The following is a 22,541-nucleotide window of genomic DNA, read 5'->3' as shown; positions in this document are numbered from 1 at the left end:
TAGAGGATGATTCCTAGAAGATTGCAAGTGAGAACAAAAGGCAAGAGAACTTGCAGCCAGAAACAACAGAAGAGGGAAGGTTGGAGAAACGCACCACCAAGACCAGAAGGAGAGAGGTCTATGTCATTGGGGACTCCCTACTAAGAAGAACAGATGGGCCTGTCGCCAGAGTTGATCCAGAGAACAGAAGAGTGTGCTGTCTGCCGGGAGCTAAGATACAGGATGTGGATCTGAGGCTGAAGAGGATCCTAATGGGAGCCGGAAAGAATCCACTGATTGTCCTTCATATGGGAACAAATGATACAGCTAGATTCGCACTGGAATGCATCAAGGGAGACTATGCCAGGCTAGGGAAGATGCATAAAGAAATAGAGGCTCAGGTGATCTTCATTGGGATTCTACCTGTCCCTAGAGGAGGAGCATGAAGGTAAAACAAAAGTATGATGACCAACAGGTGGCTTAGGCAGTGGTGCTATAAGGAGGGCTTTGGGACCAATAGGTGGCCTTCATGGACTGAGAACTGTTCTCATGGGATGGACTCCACCTAAATAAGAAGGGAAATAGACTTCTGGGATGGAAGTTGGCACAATTGATTAAAAGAGCTTTAAACTAGGAATTTGGGGGAGATGATTGGGAGATGCTCATGTAATCTCCACACCTGATTCTAGTACTGACTGGGAGGAAACTCAAGTAAGAGAGAATACAACAATGGGGAAAGGAACAACAGTGGGTATGCAAATGGGCATTAAGAGGAAAGATAGTGCCAATACTAATGACTCTAACAGTCAGCTAGGCGATACTGGCAGTAGAATGACTGTACCTAAGCGGGGAAGGAATCTGGGTGAAGCCAAACAGAAACAACCAAGACGTTTGTACACCAATGCAAGAAGCCTGGGTAGCAAAATGAAGGAACTAGAACTACTGGCACAGGAAGTGAAACCAGATATCATAGGGATAACAAACATGGTGGAATGGTAGTCATGACTGGAGTACTAGTATTGAAGGGTATGAGCTGTTCAGAAAAGACAGAAAAAAGGTAAAGGTGGTGGGAGTAACCTTGTATATTAATGATGAGGTACATTGTAAAGGAATTAGAAGTGATGGGATGGATAAGACAGAGTCTGTTTGGATGAAAATCACCTTGGGGACGAAAGATAATAGAGGCCCCACTGGGACAGTGTTTGCTACAGACCCCCAAGATCTGATTTGGATATGGATAGAGAGCTCTCTAATGTTTTTAATTAAATAAATACTACCCGGAATTGTGAGATTATGGAAGGCTTTTTAATTTACCAGATACAGATCAGAGAGCAAATGCTACTAAAAATGATAGGGCCCAGATATTCCTGGAATTTGATAGCTGACAGATTTCTTCACTAAATAGTCATCAAACCAACAAGAGGTGATGCCATTTTAGATTTAGTATTGATAAGTAGTAAGTACTTCATAGAAGAACTGGTTGTAGAGGACACCCTTGGTTCGAGTGATCACGAGCGAATACAGTTTAAACTAAATGGAAGGATAAACAAAAATAGATCTGCAACTAGGGTCCTTGATTTCAAAGGTGTTAACTTTAAAAAATTAAGGGCATTAGTTAGGGAAGTGGACAGGACTGAAGAACTCAAGGATCTGAATGTGGAGGAGGTTTGGAATTACTTTCAGTCAAAGTTGCAGAAGCTATCTGAAGCCTGCATCCCAAGCAAGGGGAAAAAAATCATAGGGAAGTGTTGCAGACCAAACTCCATGAGAGAGTATCTCAGGCAGGTTTTTAAGAAGAGTAGAAAACCTACAAGGAATGGAAGATGGGATGGATCAGCAAGGAAAGGTACGTCTTGGAGATCAGAAGGTGTAGAGATAAAGTGTGAACTGCCAAAAGCCAAGTAGCGTTGGACCTTGCAAAGGGGATAAAAACCAAAAGAAAAAGGTTCTATAGCCATATAAATGAAAAGAAAACAAGGAAAGAAGAAGTGGTACCACTAAGCACTAGGATGGGGTGGAGATTAAAGATAATCTAGGAATGGCCCAACACCTACACAAATGTTGTGCCTCTGTTTTTAATAAGGGTAATGAGGATCTTAGGAGTAACACCAGGCTGGCTAATGGAAATCAGGATATAGAAGTAGACATCCAATGTGGAAATCAAACTCAAACAACCTAATGGGACCGAATTGGGCAGCCTGGATAATCTCCATCCAAGAATATTAAAGGAACTGTCACATGAAATTGCAAGCCCAATAACAAAGATTTGTAATGAATCCATAAACTCGGGGGTCATACTCTGATTGGAGAATTGCTAATACAGTACCTATTTTTAAGAAAGGGAGGAAAAAAGTGATCTGGGAAACTACAGGCCTGTTAGTTTGACCTCAATTGTATGCAAGGTCTTGAACATATTTTAAAAGAAAAAGTAGTTAAGGCTATAGAGGTGAATGGTAATTGGGATAAAATACAACATGGTTTTACAAAAGGTAGATCATGGCAGACTAATCTCTTTGAGAAGTTTGATAAAGAAAATTCTCTAGATCTAATCTACCTGGATTTCAATAAGGCATTTGATACAGTTCCACATGGGAAATTATTAGTTAAATTGGAGAAGATGGGGAGTAATATGAACATTAAAAGTTGGATAAGGAACTGGTTAAAGGGGAGACTACAATGGGTCATACTGAAAGGTGAAAGGAAGTTACTAGTGGAGTTCCTCAGGGATAGGTCTTGGGACTGATCTTATTTAACATTTTCATCCATGACCGTGGCACAAACAGTAAGAGTGTGCTAATAAAATTTGTGGATGACACAAAGTTGGGAGGTATTTCCAATACAGAGGAGTAACAGAATATCATACAAAAAGATCTAGAGGACCTTGAAAACTGGAGTAATAGAAATGCTGTTGCCGGCACCCAGTGCCAGAGGTGTGCATCACCCAATAATCACAACGGGGTGGAGAAGCAGAAAAGTTTATTTGCAGCTGCAAACAAGGTACAGGGAGAATAGCATCTCAAATCCTGCACACAGAGCAGGAAGTTACACAGGCTTTTATACATCCTTTCTTCAGCATACTTATCCAATAGCAAGCTGCCCTAAGTATCCATATAGCCAGCCAATCCAGTTACCAGCTAGTTCCCTTGTTCTCTGTACCATCTGTTAAACCATACATAAAGCTGCTTTATTCAGCATTGTTCTTCCATATCTGCCCTGTTTGGCCTTGTTTAGTTTCAGGCAGTCTGACTCTGCAACATATTGTTGCAGATCCTCAGCATAACTGCTGTGAGTGCCTCCAGGCGGGGGGGCCAATGACACTTGGGCCTAGTACGCATAACTGCTGCGAGTGCCTCCAGGCGGGGGGGGGGGGGGGGATGGAAGGGGGGCAAGGACATTTGGGCCTAGTGCTAGGGGACTTCATCGACACTCGTGGTCTTCCATCCCCTCGAGTTACCTAGTGGCCATGCCCAGTGTCCCCAACAATGGGATGAAATTTAATAGTGCAAAGTGCTAGGTCATGCATTTAGGGACTAACAACAATAATTTTAGCTCAAAGCTGGGGACATATCAGTTGGAAGCAACAGAGAAGGAGGGGGTGTTATGATGAGATTGTCTACAATAGCATGTGGTCCATCTGCAACTGCTAGTAGCAAATATCCCATATGGCCAGAGATGGGATACTAGATGGGGGAGGGCTCTGAGTTACTACAGAGGATTCTTTCCTAGGTGTCTGGCTGGTAGGTCTTGCCAACATGTTCAGGGTTCAACTTGTTGCCATATTTGGGGTCGGGAAGGAGTCTTCCCTCAAGTCAGATTTGTCACAGACCCTGGGGTTTTTTTGCCTTCCTCTGCAACATGGGGCATGTGTCAGTTGCTGGTTTGAACTAGAGTAAATGGTGGATTCTCTGTAACTTGAAGTCTTTTAAATCATGATTTGAGACTTCGGTAATTTAGCCAGAGATTATGGGTCTATTAGAGGAGGGAGTGGATAAGATTCTGTGGCTTGCAATGCGGAGGAGGTCAGACTGGATGATCATGATGATCCCATCTGGCCTTAAAGATTATGAGTCTATAAATACTGAGGTGTGGTAGATGTCCATTTTTAAAAGAGCACATTCTATATCCTTTCAGATAAGAGAATGACTTGGATAACTGAGGATGATCTTTAAAAAAAACACTGGATGTGATGGAATATTATACAGTTTCATTGTCATAAGTCTGGAATGTCCAAATTTCTCCTAATTTGGTGACTCATGCTAGCCTTCCCAAATAAGTGATGCACGATGAAAGGAAATGATTTACAGAGAATGTACTATTTAGCCACTGGTACTCATCTTAAGCTAGATTGCTGAGTTTAGGCACATCCACCCCACCCCAAGGGACACACTGAATCAGTTCTCTGGAACATGCACACTATTATACCCATTTAAAGGGTGCAGCATACATCCTCCTGAGAAGCAAGACAGCTCAGCAGAGCAGTGGACATGGCAGGGAGGCAAAAATAAAGAATCTGAAGGTAATGGAGTTCATGTACCAGGCTGCACCTGGAGGAAGAGCCAGGCTTACATGAGGATGAAGCCCATGTGGAAAGGGACCGGGAAAGGACTATAAAACAGGAAGTTGAGAGCAAAAGGGGGCTGCAAGGAGAGAGTCTGCCACCACTCTCTGGGATTACAGAGAGGAGCAACAGGAGGGTCAAGCAGAAAGCCCAGGGAAGAGAGTTGGCTTTGGGATCCTCTCCTAAGTGGAGAAAGGTGGCAGGAAACTAAGGGAGAGGCTAAGCAACTACAGGGAGTGGAGCTGACTGCAGTGGCCAACTGGTGTGGTGGCATGTGGGTGGAGAAGGGGACAACAGTGACAGAGAGCCCTGAGAAGAGGAATCCCACAGTTGGTGCCAAAGTCCTGGTACAAGGACTTGGACTTTGGTTTGTTGGCCTTTCTGTTACCCCAGAATGGGTGGACTTAGCAACCTGGCCAGAGGACTGAGTCACAGGAAGAGGCAGATCTTTGGAGGACTAAAGCAGCTCTCCACATAGGGTGCCAAATGGGGAGAGAGTCACTATGCCATGCCTCACCGTGAGGAGGTGCTCCAGTAGTGAGATCATCACTTTACACACAAAAATGTAAGGCTCAAGAGGTCATCCAGTACCTCTCCCTGCCCCTATGCTGAAGTATGATCAAGTATATCTAGACCATCCCTGGCAGCTATTTGTCTCAGCTATTCTTAAAATCCTCCAGTGATGGGAATTCCACTGGCTCCCTCAATAATCTGTTCTGGTGCTTAACTATCCTTACAGTTAGAAAGTTTTTCCTAATAGCTAACCTACATCTCCTGTGCCACAAATTAAGCCAATTACTTTTTCTCCTAGCCTCTGCAGACATGAAGAACAATGGATCACTTTATAGTAACCTTTTACATATATGAAAACTGTTATGTCCCCCCTCGAAGGCAGCTAACAGGAGAGTTTTGGAGGATGTAGCTATGGACTCTATGCTTGGAGGTAGTGGGATTTGGAGAGTGATGTGTTTGGTCCATATGTAGGTTGGTTGACTGTTTGTTAGTTAGTTCTTTGTGCACAGGCGGTGTGGCTGGCCTGTGTCCCCCTGAATGAGCAGCTGAGACAGGTCTATTTGTAGGTGTCTTGGTAAGGGCCATAAGGCTCTGCTCCCTGGAGCTTTGATCAGCCTTGCTGTTTGAAGTCTATGAATAATTAATCACTCCCTGGTGGTGAGAGGTGATGCTGAGCTGCTAAGCAGGAAAACCTGGAACAAAAAGTCACATGCTAGGCAAAAACTAGAGAACCATGAACAGAGACGGAGGAGAGTTTGGAGAGGGTGTGTTATTGCTGATTGTTGTAGCAGCTGCTGCTGCTGCATGGCTAGTTGCTGTTGGCTCTGTCAGCCATTTCAGCAGCCTGTCCAAATCCATCTTTCTTAGACAGCCCATGGGAATAAATGACTCCTTCTCCTCCCCACCTCACCCCAGTTCCCCTTACATCAGGGGTGATCGGATGCCTGTGTTCTCCACTATTTGTCACAGTTCTCAGATGGGTGATGGGTGCCTTCTACTGGACAGGCACTGAAAAATCCTTAGGGTGCCCCCACCTGCCTAAGTAGGAGTCCCTCGGACACAAATTTTGATCGGCAGTCTTTGGATTGATGGGAATGGGGCTCTTGGCTCCCACTCGGCAAGTCTCCTTTGTCCATTCTCAGATTCTGTAACCCTGAAAGGAGTAGATGGTAGCGGCACCAACTGCCTAACTGGCTTGCCTTAGGACTTGCCAAACCTGTCTTATCCAGCCAATAACCCAAAGTTGCTGTCTCCTTGTAAGCATGGAACAGGGGCCTGGTAAATGGCCTTTCCTGGAGATCAGATTCCAGGTGTTGCCTTTGGGAGTTGTAGAGCCACTATCTGGTCTCTCTCAGAGCTGCCCTGCAACTACTGGGAAATTCCTCTTTTTAAGCCCTTATTCCACTCTTAACATGATTCACAGCTAGGGTGACCAGAAGTCAAGAACAAAATATTGGGACACTTGGCGAGGCAGTCACAGGCTCAACCCTCCCCCCTCTCTCCCCCAACCAGGGCCGGCTCTAGATTTTTAGCTGCCCCAAGCAAGAAAAAAAAAAGCCAGAGTGCCGCCAAAGCAAAAAGGGGAAAAAAAGCCGGAGTGCCACTGAAGCAACATATCAGGACGTCTGGTCACCCTAGTCACAGCACAGGGTACAGCCAGCTTTGCCCACAGCAGTTCTTTAACTCCTTCATCACCCATCACAGTCCTGTATTATACACCCCATCATAGTCCTGTATTGTACAGGAGATCAGATTAGGTTATCACAATGGTCCATTCTGGCCTTGGAATATATGAATCTCTGCCTTCTTGTCTCTAGACTAAACATGCCCAGTCGTTTTAACATTTCCTCACAGGTCATGTTTTCTAAACCTCCTATCATTTTTGCTGCTCTCCTCTGGATTCTCTTCAATCGATCCATATCTTAGTGTGGTCCCCAAAACTGGACACAGTACTCCAGCTGAGGCCTCATCATTGCTGTGCAGAGCAGAACAGTTACCTCTTGTCTTTCTTATGACTCTCCTATAAATACATCCCTTTTCTGCCACAACATCATATTGTTGACTCATACTTAATTTGTGACCCACTATAACCCTCCAGATCCTTTTCTGCAGTAGTGCTGCCTAGCCAGTTATTTCCTATTTTGTATTTGTACATTTTATTTTTCCTTCCCAAGTGTAGTACTTTGCACTTGTCTTTATTGCACTTTGCACTTGTCTTCATCTTATTGATTTCAGACCCATACTTTCATTTATCGAAAGTCCTTCTGAATTCTAATCCTCTCCTCCAAAGTGTTTGCAAGCCCTTCTACCTTAGTGTTATCCACATATTTGATAGATGTACTCTCTGTTCCATCATCCAAATTGTTAATGAAAATATTGAATAGTACTGGACCCAAGACAGACCCCTGGGGACCCCACTTGATATGTCCTCCCAGTCTAACAGCAAACCATTGATAACTACTCTGTTAGTATTATTTTTTCAACCAGTTATGCACCTACCTTATAGTAATTTCCTCTATGCCTCTCTCTGCTCTGCGCCACCTTTGATGTCTCATGCAGCTCAGGGGAAGTAATTAGGATGCAACCGATATACTCTCTTGTGCACAGAAACTGCAGATCTCTCCAGCCTTAACATGGCCTGCGTATGATGATGTCTCTTTATTGCTTTCCCCAACTGTGTATTGGCACAAGGGCCCGATGAATTTGAGCCCTGCATCACAATGAACAAAAGAAAGTAAAACATTTTACTTCAGACCCTTTCTACTTAAAATACTCCTAGGTTGGCATAACTTTTGTTATGTTCCAAATATTCTGAATGATAGTCTTATACTAATCCTTTCTGAATAAAACAATTCCTTTCCATTGCCCTAGTGTGGTTTAAACCTACAAGTGAAAAGTAATGATTTATGCAGCTATATTTCTGAATGACATCTTGTCTGATGAAAATGTCATCTCACTTACTTCTGAGGGTCAGTGTAAGCTGGAGTTAAGGACAGGAGACTGAGAGTTTGGCGACACACTGCATCCTTGGATAAATCTATCATATGTATTTTTAAAGAACTGTTCTATTGTGAAGAGTGAGTTCACTTTTGTATTCAGCAACCTGCTCCCCAAGTGTATTCAGGGGCTGCCCTGCATAGCTAACACAGTTGAGAGTGACCTGGATTCTATTACCGGTACTTCCCCTGTGTCATCAACAGAATGGTTTACTAAGTCGCACACCTGTGTCTGGCTTAGTGAGGCTTGCTTAATTAAATTTACTAGCGCACTTTCAGATTCTTGGATTAAGATGCCATTTATGTTCAATATGTAATCATAATACTATTTTATTAATTTGTATTGTGCTAGTACCTAAGAGTCCCAGTCATGGCCCCACTGTGCTAGACAATGTACAAACACAGAACAAAAAGTTGATTTAAATATATTTTTACCATCTACATTTGCAATCTAAACAAATATATTGAGCCAGAACCTGGTGTAAAGGAAAGTAAATGGATTTACTCTGCTGTACACCAGCTGAGGATCTGGTCCACTAGTTATTAATGAAAGTTCTGGAACAAGTTACCATCATTTTATTGTTCTTGTACCTAAAATGCTCATGAGATATTTTTCTTATCTGTACAGATCTGACCTTACATACTTCTAATGGCCCCTGTTACCAAAGTATCTGTGCACCTCACATTCAGTGCAACACCCCTAGGAGGTGCAGACTGTGTTGTGTTCTCCATTTTATAGATAGGGAACTGCACAGTGACCAGCCCAAGGTCATACAGGTTGTCTTCGGGGGGAACAGGGAATTGAAGCCAGGTCTCCTGGGTCCTATGCTAGCACCCTGGCCACTGGATCGTCCTTCATCTCCAGAGAAAATGCTTTTCAACAGTCTTTTTATTTCTGTTTTACAATGCTGCATGGCAGAGCTTTCTTAATGTATACGTATTAAAGTATTTTTAAGTTAAAATTGAGTGTTGAAGATAAAACATGTGCAACTCAACCACTATGAGTTACTTAACCAGCTACCAAATTTTGCAAGCCCAATTATTTTCTTTGTCAGAGAATCTGCAGTTTGGTTTAAAGTTTAAAATTCATTACTACAGATTCAGTTCTCTATCTGTCCCTCACCCAAATGATTGCTTAGTTATGACTGACATCTTAATATGAGCCAATCATTTTACTGCTTCTTTAATTGTGGGTGTTGGGGATAGCTAAACAGTTCAAAGGGGGGGGAAGAGGAGGGAAAGAGAATCAGAACAAGCCAAATCTGTGGCCTAGCCTACATACTGAACTTGATCTCTTTTTTAGGCTCCCACCTACCCATCACTCTAGTAACACCGCCAGTGTTTTCCAGTTTCCAAGCTGCTATAGTATTATAACAGTTTACCTGCTAGAAAGTGACACTGGTCATTTTTTTTTCAAGCCATTTCATATGACAATATTCATAGAATATTAGAAGTCCGTATTCTCTTTCTGCAAAAGAAGAGGGGGGGAACACTCGCAAGGATCACGGGTGTAAAAATGATCGGTGATCATTTATAGCAGGCTTCAATACTCTTTTTACTAGTTTTATACCTCTGTGCATGACAGTGTAATACCAATGGAGGCATCTAGATTTAAATCCTATTGCATTTGTCTAAAAATTAAAATTTCAGTCAGACTAATGGACCTTAGCACTGCTATAGTGTTATGTGTCAAGGAATAGAAGGAAAAACTTTAAGAGCTAGACAGGGCTTGCAAACCTCCAACTGACACCTTGTTCTCATTATACTGTATTTGTGTAATATATGATAGGAGACAGCATTCTGGCATTGGGAAATTGCAGGAGAAAAAGACAGAATTCATACTACAATATAAATACTTGTAGGAGCTGATTTTCCAACTCTCCTTTTAACATAATGCAGGTTTTATGTGTTCTGCTCCTCTATAGCCCATACAGCGAATAACGACATCAGAGTATCATTATCAGTTGTAAATAACTGAGAGGCACATCCAAGTATTGAATGAAGCACATGCAAAATATTCAGAACCATTCTGAGATTATTCGATGAGATAAGTACTATACCACATCCTCAATTTAATTTTTGTTCGCGCTGTGAGCCTGTATTCTGCTTTTTGTAACGGACTGACAGATCTGTTTTCATCTGCATGGGGTTTGGCGAGCCTTGAGACACAGCAGTGAAAGCCATATACTCAATCTCTTTTCTACCCATGGTGAACTTTTTTGGCAGGTATCTCTTTGCTTCCAATAGAACTTAAGGTCTAATGACAGGAAGTGTTTTAGTTAACCTGTAGAGAGAAATACTGGGCTAAATCCTCAGTTGTGCCAAGTCTACACCTGGTGCAACTAAGGAGAGTGAGGCAGGGACACCACCTTTCTGCTCCCACAATAGCAGGCTGGCCAAGGACTATTTCACCCCAGGAGTTATTAGCAGCATTAAAGCCCCAGGACTTGGAGCAGCCTCAAGTGCTGCTCTAAACTACCCAAACTGCAACCAGATGCTGCCCCAGTCAAAGATCTGGCAGACTGCTGGGAACTCCACCCTCTACATGCTCCTACCGGAGTATGCCTCCTCCTCAGAATTCTCCAAGCCAAAAATGTCCCCTTCAGATAGGGGTGAGGATGGGCGGCAAAACTAGCTTTGCCCACTCTGCTCAAGCTGTGAATTCCCTGGATCGGGAGAATCCTCAGTTGCCCCTTTAGGGCAACCAGAGGAAGGGGCAGGGAGCCCCGTGGGAATAGACAGACATGAGCTTCCACTGCAAATTTCAAGTCCAGTTTTGAATTGTGAATATGCCAATGCTTGGGGGGGGGGGTGAGGGAGGGTTGGACTGGCATTTGGATTCAGCTCATTATCAGGATGCTGTAAAATCCATTTTCAGAATGAGATCTGGATTTGGATTGCAAACACCACCTCCGTTTGTTTGAACAGTGGACAACTCTCACCCTGCAGAATCTGATTATCCAACACTGAGGTCAGTGGGAGTTATCTGGATCCTGCAGAGAGAGGGTCAATGGCCCAGAGATATGGTTCAAGCCCCTCTTTCTCAAATTAAGACTAATCGAGAATGTTACTGAGTCTACACCATTAATTAGGGGGGAGAGTAGGAATCTGGGCTCTCAGATTAGACCAATCAGTGAATATCACTGGTTCATGAAATCTAAGATGAAAATCTTTTTCATATAACAAATTCATGTACATTCCCCAACACAGAGAGAGAGAGAGAGAAATATCCCTTTCTTGGCTAAAAAATTGTCCTTTCAGATATTTCCATTGTTTGCCAATTTATATTTGCATTGTTTTGCTGCAGCACATGATTGCATGGTTTTGTGAATACCTATTGGTTGTTGTTTTTTGTCAGTGCCCCCTTGTGAAAGTTGCTGAGTTATTTGTCTCTGAGGTTTAGTTGGTAAGATATTATGAATAAACAAATATACAAATGGACAGTCCTGTAGTTACTTGCTTCCAAGTTTACTATTTTAACTTTTTTTTAATGACTCCTTAACTGTTATATGGGTGGGTGGACAGATGTTTGCAATTATGTCCATATATGTGGTCCACAGGTATGCCAGAGCTGAGGAATTTGCCTTTTTCTTAAATATTTTCAAGTAACCAGTTGCCACGTTGCTCCATGCAGCCAAACCACACAAATGGAAACATACTAAAAGAGATGGGTACAGTGAAATACTTCTTTAAAAACAGAAAAATGACTCATGCTCATAAAATATAATTACTGTAGTAATTCTTTAAATATACTAACCAATGATGGGAAGGAAAATCTCAATTGACTATTCATTAGAGTGATTTTTTTCCCATGTGTCCATAATTGCTATGGCCTACAAACAAGTGAAGATTGGAAGGAAAGACTGAAAGGACCTACCCAACTCTTGACAGGCAATAATGCTTCCTGTAACTGTGTGCTAAAAATACTGCAACATCACCCAGTTCACGAGTCTGCAGTCATCTGTGAAGATTGGATAGCCTTGGGTTTTCTTCTTTTTTCTGTCTTCCAAAACCAAATCCATTCTAATAACTTGTGATGTTTTATACTGAAGACATATGAAACCTGAAAAACAAACATTTTATGAAAGAAGGAAGAAGAGAGAAATTTTCAAATTTTAAAAATATCCACCAGGTATACACTGGTGCCATGATGATATAGCTTCTGTTTTTCTGGCATCTTGGGGGGCCATGCAATTTTTTCCTCCCAGCATCTTGCAATGGGACATATTTCTACAAGCCACTGTTTCGGTGGGAAACAATCCTCAGAGGACATGGGACCATACAACTAGACACTTTAATGTAGTTCTGTTGTTTCTCCCAATTAATGCAACTTTCACACACATCCCCACTCTCTGGGCATGATTCCTCGTTGCACTTGTACCTTGTCTTGTCATGTATTACTCGAGTGGAAAAAGTGACCAGATTAGAATGGGTAGCATTATACACTCACTTTGCACTGGTGTAAATGTGAACAAAGGTATACACAGGGATTCAGACTCTTTTATGTTCCATGTAATCTTTGCTCTGTGTCAGTAGGTGGAGGATATATGACTACACTGCACACCACTGGCATAAGCATGCATAGCTACATGCCTCGGTGAAAATCTGGCTGCTTCCACACTGTAGTGTGTAGCTACACACAACAGTGAAAGGCTCCGGCAGGGAAGAAAGGCTCCAGTGGCACAGAGTAGCTGGAGCCTTTCCCCACTGCAGGGAAAGATTCAAGCAGTGAGGAATGGCTCCAGCAGTGAGGAGCAGCTGGAACTTTTCCCTGTTGTCTCCCCATTGCCAGAGCTTTTCTCTGCTGACAGAGCCTTTCCCTGTAGCAGGGAAATGCTCTAACAGCAGGGAGGCAGCAAGTTATTATGCAGCTGAAAATAGCAGCATAGATGGGGGAGGCACTGCTTGGGCATGTAGACAGCTATATAGAGTATATAGCCTAAGGTTCTGGCATGTTTACTCACCTAAGCCGTGCCTCATCATCTACTCTGCTCTTTATATCTGTGCTAGGTGGAAATGCAGTGTATGTACTCTATATGCTCCTGCAGGGAGTGTGCAGTGTTAACCTTACTCTACACACAGGGTATGGCTTTCACAAAAGCACAGCACCCTGGAGATCACATTCTGCCCCAGAGGGTTACATGCATGTGTATGGTTGTGCTGGAGAAAGAGACAGACAGAGTGGGAGGGTGTCTTCTATTTCTTGTTATGAGAAGTTGTATTTTTAGAGCATTGTCCCTTTATTAAATAGCTCAGCAACCAAAAGGGAACTTGACAGCCTCTGGATGAAATGTCTGCTTTTTTACTTTTCAAAATACCTGGGGACAGGGTGGGTGGGAAAAGTATGTTCTTCCAATTCAGTCACAGTAATGTAAGGAACTTTATATCAAGGTAAGACAACTGAGAAAATATTAGTGAACAAGATTGATGGTCACAGAAGAGAGAGACCAGAGCTTTGTTTTTTGGTTCCGTCTGCCAGAGTTGATTGAAGGCTAAAAAGGGGAATGATAGCCCAAAGGTTCAGTCAGGAGGTTCATTGGAGCTGCACAACTAGTTGAAGCAGGAGCCTGTGATATTTTTCCTCCCATCCCTGATCTTCTTTATAGGTGTTCTAATGCTCAGAGCTGAGAGGAATTTCTCTGGTGGAACTGAATTTACACTTGACTCCCATTCTCCAGTCCAGCTGTCAGTTTTGTCAGTTTTTGGGAAACAGCCTTGTAATTTTATGATAAATGGTGTCATTTATGAAAAATGGTGTCATTCTTATCAGCTCAAGTGAGTTCTTTCAGATGGCTCTGAACAGGCATTTGGGGCTTGGCCCTACACCACTGCAGTCAATAAGCATTTTTCACAGTGACTTCCATGGCAAGAGGATCCAGTCCATTCTGAGCAAGTAAATGTCACATCCTGGCTTTTATATTTTTTAAATATGAATTTTCTTTATGTTAATGTGTACAGAGGCTTATTTTTTACTCCCTTAGTAGAAAGCCTATCTCTACATAAATATAAAAAGGATCCTAAAGAAGAACACTGATAATCTCAAGGCTTACTTTAATGTCTTCAGGTAAATTCTGTAATACCCATACACTCTGTAGATGTATATGACTAGTGAGTTTGGGTCCCCACTTTGACACACCTAAGTGAGTATTTAGGATTTTCACAGCCTGGATTTTCTAAAAACCAAGCCCCTTTAAGGGGTCATGTTTGAGGCACAGTCACTACTCACTTTTGAACATTTAAACCAAATACATTTTAAATAGAAACAAACTCACAGAATGAAATAGTCTTAAAGAAAAAGCTGTAGGAGAACTTTTGGAAGCAAACTGTAATAGTTAATGGATTCACATCATTACATGATGCAGTCGAAAGATGAATGCATGTGGTGGTATAATAACATAGATTGAATAAATGCTGCTTACTTTCATTTAGACTTCAGGAAAATCCAAACTCTTCTTTGGAATACGCCAGAATTCAAAGAAACCATATATGGTGTGAAAAGGGCTTGAGAGGAAATGAAACAATACTAAAGTGATAAACAGCACATCCATACCATTATACGATAATAAAGTGATTTGACACTGTGTGCAGATGGAGATGTCATTTTGTGGCCAAAAGGAACAGTTATGTTCCACCTTATCTGGCACCTTGTTTATTTGTTTGTGAAAGTGTAGCTGTGTGGGAAGTTCCCTTTAGTTCCAACTTTTTAACCAAAGTAACTTTAATAAATAGAGCAGAACTGGGTAAACACCATAATCCTTCAAAATTGCCTGGAGCATTAAGGCCCTCCCCTAAGTTTTGCTGCAGAAACTTTGTTGAGTATATTGCCTGAGTATTTATAAAGTTACAGACACTCCATTGCCCTGCTAGCAGGAACAGAAAGTTCTCAGCAGTTTTGTGCCATGCAGAGTTCTCTCCCCAGGCCCTGCCTGTCGCCTCACGCACCTCCCCCAGAGTATTCCCCAGCTCCACCTGCCACCCCACGCACTTCCCCCGGAGCGTTCCCCAGCCCTGCCTGACGCCCACGCGGACCTCCCATGGAGTGTCCCTGCCTGCAGCCTGGGCAGTGGGCAGCTGTTGCTGCTGCCAGCTACAAAAGGGAGCATCGCCAGCTGCAGGCGGAACAGTGGAGGGAGGAGGGGAGGAGGCGCACGCATGATGGCAGCCCTCCCCACTCCAGCGCCCACCACAGGGGAGGGGAGGGGGCTTCCTGGACCTGAGAGGGGCCCAGCCCCTAGGAGCACGTATAGTGACTGTGCCGGGTGAATGTGCTGCCGGGAGGAGAGGACTGGAGGGACTATGGAGTCCTTCTCTCTGGCCCCATCCCCGGGGCAGCCTGACTGAACCCCAAACTCCTCATCCCCAGCACTGCCCCACCCCAGAACCCACACCCCCAGCCAGAGCCTCACCCCCCCGCACCCCAACCCTCTGCCCCAGCCCTGAGCCCCCTCTTGCATGTGAACCCCTCATCCCAGGCCCCACCCCAAAGCCCTCACCCCAACCCTCTGCCCCATCCCTGAGCCCCCTCCCACACCCCTCATCCCCAGCCAGAGCCCTCACCCCCCCGCACCCCAACCCTCTGCCGCAGCCCTGAGCCCCCTCCCACACTCTAAACCCCTCAGCCCCACCCCATTAATTTTGTTATGTGCACCAATATGGAGGTGATTTGTCACACATCACTTCCATATTGGTGCACATAACAAGATTCATTCCGCACATGAGTGGGAAAAATTAGAGGGAACACTGCCGTATACAGTATGCATGCCTGAGGGAAAAAACATGCAACTTAAATTCAGCGGTCAGTTTGGGATATGATCGTGTATCGCACAATAGTTGATTATTTTATACTCTTTAAAGTATATAATTGGTTGAAAAACATCACAAAAGAAGGGGCGACATTTTGTTTTAATTTTAGAAAGTATTTGCTTTTGAGGGTTATTGATCCAAGAATGCTTGGTTGTTTCCGTATTCAAAAGAGTATTAATAAAGCTGATATTCTTAGTTAAATAAATTTTTCTGATGATAGTGATATTGTGCAATATAGGGAAACTGTAAAACACTTACTGTTTCCAGTCCATTTTTACATTATTTTAAAAAACATATATCAGCTTACAAGGCAGGTAGTGGTGGGCGAAGCGGGACTTGGACCTGTTCTGGGCACCAGCAAAAATTATACAAACCTGCCACCCCTGTTTCTGAACACCTACGCACTATGCCAGTAGGTGAGAGATCCTGATTCGATTGGTTTTACTCTAAAAAGGATTTTTGCTTCGCAGGTTAGTTGGTGCAGTGTTCATAATGGTGCCACTTACCGCCCCTTTCTCAAATAGCTGGGTGTTTCTAGAGCAGCAATCTCAGAGATGCTGCTTTGCATTGACAGCAGCATGATAATTGTGGCAATCACAGCTGCTGCTGTGACAAAGAGATGAAGGAGGCTGGAAGAGAGATTTAGACAGGAAAAATTAGAAGCTTAGAAGAAAGGAGTGAGCAAAAGCCCAAGGACTCCAAGTTGGACCAGCTAGCTTTGCACTGCAGTCACTGCCTTTGGGAACTGCAGGCCCTTTTGGCATACATGTCCTTGGCCCGGGTCAACTGGGTGAGGAAAAACATAGGCTGAGATCTCTCTGCAGAAAGAATGAGGGAGGGGGAAAAAAACTTTGGATGGCTTTTTGGAAAACTATAAAATCAAATGCAGTTCATAACACATGCTGTTTGATCAAGCAGAGCTTCCCCTCGCTTGCCAGAACTCTGCCCGGGGACTGAAAGATCTTTTAAAAACTGCCTGTGATATTCTGTTTGCTTTCGTGTACCATAGAATAAATTATTCCATTCTGTGTGGAAACAGAACCCAAAACATGCATGGATGTTAATGGATCACATCCCTGATTTTTATTTACAATAAAGATGTATATTTTGTAAGACAGCCTCTTTCATCTGGTCCTTTAATTCCTCTGCTTATCAATGACCTGTTTCCTCACCACAATCATGATGCTTGAAAATCTCAGATGATTACAGCTTCCTGGCCTCCTACAATAAAGCTGTCTGCCAAAGTAGTAATTAATTAACCTTCAATGACCAGCCGTGTCCTTTTAAAGTTTTTTACCATTTGAAAACAATAGATATTATTATTCTGTGCCAACTGGAAATATGCATTGTTGCCTGTCTTGGTAAGATGACTATAAAGCAATGCAATAAAACAAATCTATGGTCATATCTAAACACATCAGTCTCATGTCTGCCAGGTAGTTAGTATCTGGAGGGTCAGTTGGATAACTAATTGAGGCCTTTTCCACAAGAAGCACTTCCCCTGGTAGAACATCCTGTCCAGACAGCAAATACAATGGGAAAACAAGACCACTGTAAAGGATGCAGTGAGACTCAGGAAAACCAGAGTCTAATATGTCCATGAACAAACACAGATGACCTGTACTGCCCTGTCAAAAAAGTGTTGTGAGAGATATATATAGCTGTCTGTGCTCCAGGGGTCCACCGGGCTTTATCATTCAGTCTGATCTATGACTGTTTACAATATAAGTGAACCTGCTTATTTGGGTGACTGGCCTTGGAAGGCAGCCCACCATGACAGTCAGGATTTGGGATCTGAAGATTTAGGAGATCATTAAAGCCTTTTACACCTTGACCAGTTTGACAAATGAGGCCTGGCCGACACCTGTGAGCATAAAACTTAACACATCCTGTCTAAAAATAATTCCTCCATGTTTGTTTGTTTGAAAACTGATGGATATCCTTGTCGGATTCAAAGACTAAACAATTTCATATGCCTGAGTTCCAGTGACTAACGGCTAATTCCTTTTATTTCATTTAGACTCTGTAAAATACTGTAGGAAATCCAAGCTGCTCTCCTTTACCTTTGGACTAATTAAAAGAAATAATTTAAGCTTGATTTTTTTTCTTTTTCAAATTGTCTTCACCCGTCACACTTCCAAGGCAAGTTATTCCCAAAATTTTCCTAAGGTTTATTTCTAGAATCCATAGGTAGCAAGACAGTGAGTCAGATTCAGTGACACCATGAAGAATATGAAAAAAATTGAATGTCTTTTAAAATTCTGGTCATCTAACCAGAGACCACAAGTACAATCAATGAATCAATCATAACTGTATGGTTATTGCATAAAGTCATTGACTGTTACTTTACCATGTATTTCCAGACCTTAATGTTTGGATTTCTTTTTACTCTCATTGGCCTGGGTTTATAAAGCTGTTTTGAGGGATAATATCTCCGTAATTTTTAAAGTAATTTTTGCCTGGAAATATATTTAATTTACAGTAAATGCCTTTTTTCAAAGTACCGAGCTGAAAGCTTGTGACTGGGTAGGAAAACACAACCACCTCTCAGCATGCAGCAATACTTCACCCACAGTGTTGGCCAGTTTTCTTGAATATGAGAATATTGGCCAGGAAGCTTCTGCCCGCTTCTCCTTCCCTCCCAAAGTGCCGTGGATTCACTTTCACCTGACCCACCACAAAAGACAAGCCAAAGGTATCAGAGCTTAACGTAGCACCCAAAGGTTAGACTGACAAAATAAGCCATACTGTAGTGTCTGTACAGGGAACGAAGGCAAGTTCTGGTTAAGACATTCAAACCCATGGGGACTTTCTGGTTCAGAAGTGAAAGTGCTAGCAAATGAATTATATTGACAACATGACTGATTCTTCATCATTTGCCTGGGAAATAAATCTAAGTTTGGAATCAATCTTATTCTGATAAATCTTGTATGTATAAACATTTCCAAACAGTATTTTATTAATACAGCTGGACAACTGGCTAATAAAATAACATCTTACCTTTAAGACAAGGTACCTTTCATCCTGAAGCATTGCAAACAATATGCTGATTCTGCAACCTCTCTGCTCCTGGAACTATCATTGGAGTCAATAGAAAGTGCTTTGTGGGGCTGCAGGGTCAAAGCCAAAATATATACAGCCACCAACCTCTGAAATGCAGTCACCCACTAGAACACAGTATGGGTAAGGGAAATGTTGGCCAAGAAGATGGCTAAAAACTCCTAATAAAATGGAATGAGATCTTTAATGTTCACATGGATCAGATGGTGTTACGGTGGCGGCAGTAGTGTTAATGAGTATTCTTACTGGGGTCTTGAAAATAATTCCATCCAAATAATAATTCAAAGGCAGTAAGCAAAGGTAATAAAGGTCACATATGGTACCATATTAAACAAGGAATACTTGCTTTAGAAAGAACATGCCATAAGATCACTATAGGAAGAGGGAGCCTGAGTCTCCTCGCCTGTATCGGTGAAAATCAGGAGTAAAATCATTATAACTGCGACAGAAAATATATTTAGGATTTTGGCATGTTGGGCTTAATCCTCTGAGGTGCTAAGCATCCCCTCAAGATGGCAGTGGCCTCAGTTGCCATGTCAGTCAATGGGAGGTGCAGGGCCAGCCTTAGGGAAAATGGCACCCTGGGTGAACTTTCTTTGAGTACTGCTCCCCGTGCAGCGGGCAGCCGCTCAGAAGGCAGAGCAGCAGTGAGTGGAGCGGCAGCAGCATTGCAGCAGTGGAGTGGGTGGAGAGGGGATGCACGTGAGCACTTTGCTTCTGCCCTGTAGTCCCCTTTGTCCCCTCTCCCTGCCTCCTGGGTGGGCACGGCCCTCCTGCGGCTTCTTGACCACAGTGTCCTAGGCAGTCACCCACACATAAGGCCAGCCCTGGGGAGGTAAAGGTACTAAATACCAAGGAAGTGGAGTTCAACACCTTGTAGGATTCAGCCCATAGAAAATAAACTCTGGGACATGTTTGCTGTCTATTAGTTCAATCAAAAAGGGAAAAGAATCAACAAATATTACTGATACATAAAAAACAAAGTGATCATCAGTGTGAACAACACAATGTTTAAGATCTCAGCAGCAGAAGGCCAGAGAGCATGTGAGAAAACAGACCAAGCCTTCTAAAAGCGCTAGATCAATGCCATGCCTACACTGTGCTGCAGTGCACTCTATGGGGGTGTGAATTGCACCAAGTGACTAAAATAATGGTTGGTTTCAACCACCCGATATTAAAGCCTATGATAAATATGAAGGTTTGCTTCTTCACTGTAAGATCTAATGAATAGGGCACCAGACTGGGCATCAAAAGTTTTGGGTTCAATCCCTGGTTTGGTTGCTGATTGCTGTGTGATCTTGGGCAACGCATTTCACCTCTGTGCTTCTTGGTTGGAGCCTTTCAGTGCTACTGTAATGTGAAAACTAATAGAAAATCATTTTAAATTTACTATTAAATTAAATAATAAGCAGGTTATTAAGAGGTTGTTAAAATAGAATTTGTCTTATTTTAATTTCTGAAAATAATTAATAATCTCACAAGAGCTACAAACTACTTTATCTATTTTCATGTTTGAGTAAAATGTTATCATTACCTTATGAAAGAAGTAGCTCAATATTTTTCTTGGCTTTCATACCACAAGGGAAGTGAATCCAAACATAAGCATTACTGTACGCAAAAACAAGAACAGTGCATAAGAAGAAATGTGGGAGGTATTATGCGTACATGGTGATTACATGACAAGATTTCTGCTAAACTGAGCTTCTCTGTAAGGGTTACACACTCTTTTACAGTTGGTGCTATTAGTTCTACTATAAATGTACAAGTGCACTTAATGAGCTACCCTGATGTAATATGAGCAAATCTTTCCTTACGCTCTTTGCAGCCCACACTCTCATGAGAAGTGTTTGCTTATGAGCAAAAATGAAGTCAGTGGGACTACTCATCTGAGTGAACTGAAGTAAATGAGACTACATGAGGGCTAGAGAAAGTCTATCACCTTTACTCAGGCTGTGTAGTGCTTCACTTTGCCTTTGGAATGAATGGGCCTGCTTCTGAAATAAGGTACTGCTCAAGAGTGGCAGAATCTTGCCCTCAGTGAGTAAACCCTTAAATGTTCTTTTCTACCCCACAGCAAGAACAATACTGCAATGTAATTTTTACATGATTTTTGTAATATGTTTACTGCAGGTTACACTGGGTTACCTCTTGCTTGGGAGTGGGAGAAAGAGCTTCCCACTACATTTTATAAATCTCCCAACAACATAGCAACAATACAAAATCAAATTAATGTTTACCTCATATGAGTACATATCTCATCTGGTCAAGGGCTAATACTAAACCCTTTATTCCAAAGATCACAAAGAAGAAGAAGAACAGAAAAGGAATGTCTTTCATGCTTTTAGCATATCTGATCACAACAATGAGATCCCTTACCTTGTTTGCAGTGAATGTTAAAACAGGATTGTTGTTATTACAGTTTAATTTTGACAAAAAGAGCCAGAAATGATTGGATTATTTTGAATAGGTTAGTAGTCTTGTGACGTCAATGGTTTTGTAAGTAGGTATTGGATGTGTAAAATTCACCTCCCCCTACCCAATAGTCCAATTAAATGGGCAGTGTGCAGGGAATGAAGTGGTGGCTGAAGTGAAAATGGAATCAACACCCCAGCGCTAGGCTAGGTCTCAGGGCAGCAGTGCATCCTCTCTGCAGCTGCTAATCAGCGTCCACTGGTCTTCCACATCCTCTGCTTGGAGAGGTCTCAGGCACTGGTTCCTGGGCGCCTGACTATAAGGGCTCCTTTCCATGTGGATCAGTTTCCCCCTGCGCACTCCCAGCAACCCTATGCAGCGAGCATAGAGCCCAACTCCCTGATGTGGGCGAGGTGCACAGCTCCACTCACGGCCTCTATTGTGCAGTGACCTCAGTAGTTCAATAGCAAAGAGGGCCTTCAACAAGTCAGTGCTGAACAGTGAAATTCACCTGTGCGTATACTTTTTACAGTACCCCATGGGATCTCTTCCTAAGCCTCCCACACTAATAAAGAAAGGAGCGATAAGCCTTTTATAATGGAGGATGTCTGTCATTTACAATAATCTTGGCAAACTCTGGGTAGGTTTGTGACTTACCATACTGAACATACTGTGAAGTAATGAGAAAGCAGGAGAAGATTTGGACATACTATTAATGGATTAATAGTATGTTGAACCCATCATGCAAGGCAGATATGTGCCAAAGAACAGTAATACCAGTCAGTGAAAAAGTAGCACATTTCCGTGAACTTACATTCCTTTTAGTAAAAAGAAAAGGAGGACTTGTGGCACCTTAGAGACTAACCAATTTATTTAAGCATAAGCTTTCGTAAGCTACAGCTCACTTCATCTGATGCATTCAGTGGAAAAATGCATCCAATGAAGTGAGCTGTAGCTCACAAAAACTTATGCTCAAATAAATTGGTTAGTCTCTACGGTGCCACAAGTCCTCCTTTTCTTTTTGCGAATACAGACTAACACGGCTGCTACTCTGAAACCATTCCTTTTAGTATATTTCAAGTGCACTAAGTCAAGTGTAATATACTTCATTAGTGCCCGAAAATTATGTACTTATTTTGAAACTGTGCATTTTCAAATTTTATGTTTATTGGTGGGGGAGGAGTTGTTTGTGATGCAGAATTGTATGGCACCTATCCTGG

The sequence above is a fragment of the Chelonia mydas genome, chromosome 2, assembly GCF_015237465.2.
Source record: "Chelonia mydas isolate rCheMyd1 chromosome 2, rCheMyd1.pri.v2, whole genome shotgun sequence".
NCBI classification, from domain to species: Eukaryota; Metazoa; Chordata; order Testudines; family Cheloniidae; genus Chelonia; species Chelonia mydas.
Note: the sequence above shows the minus strand (reverse complement) of the source record.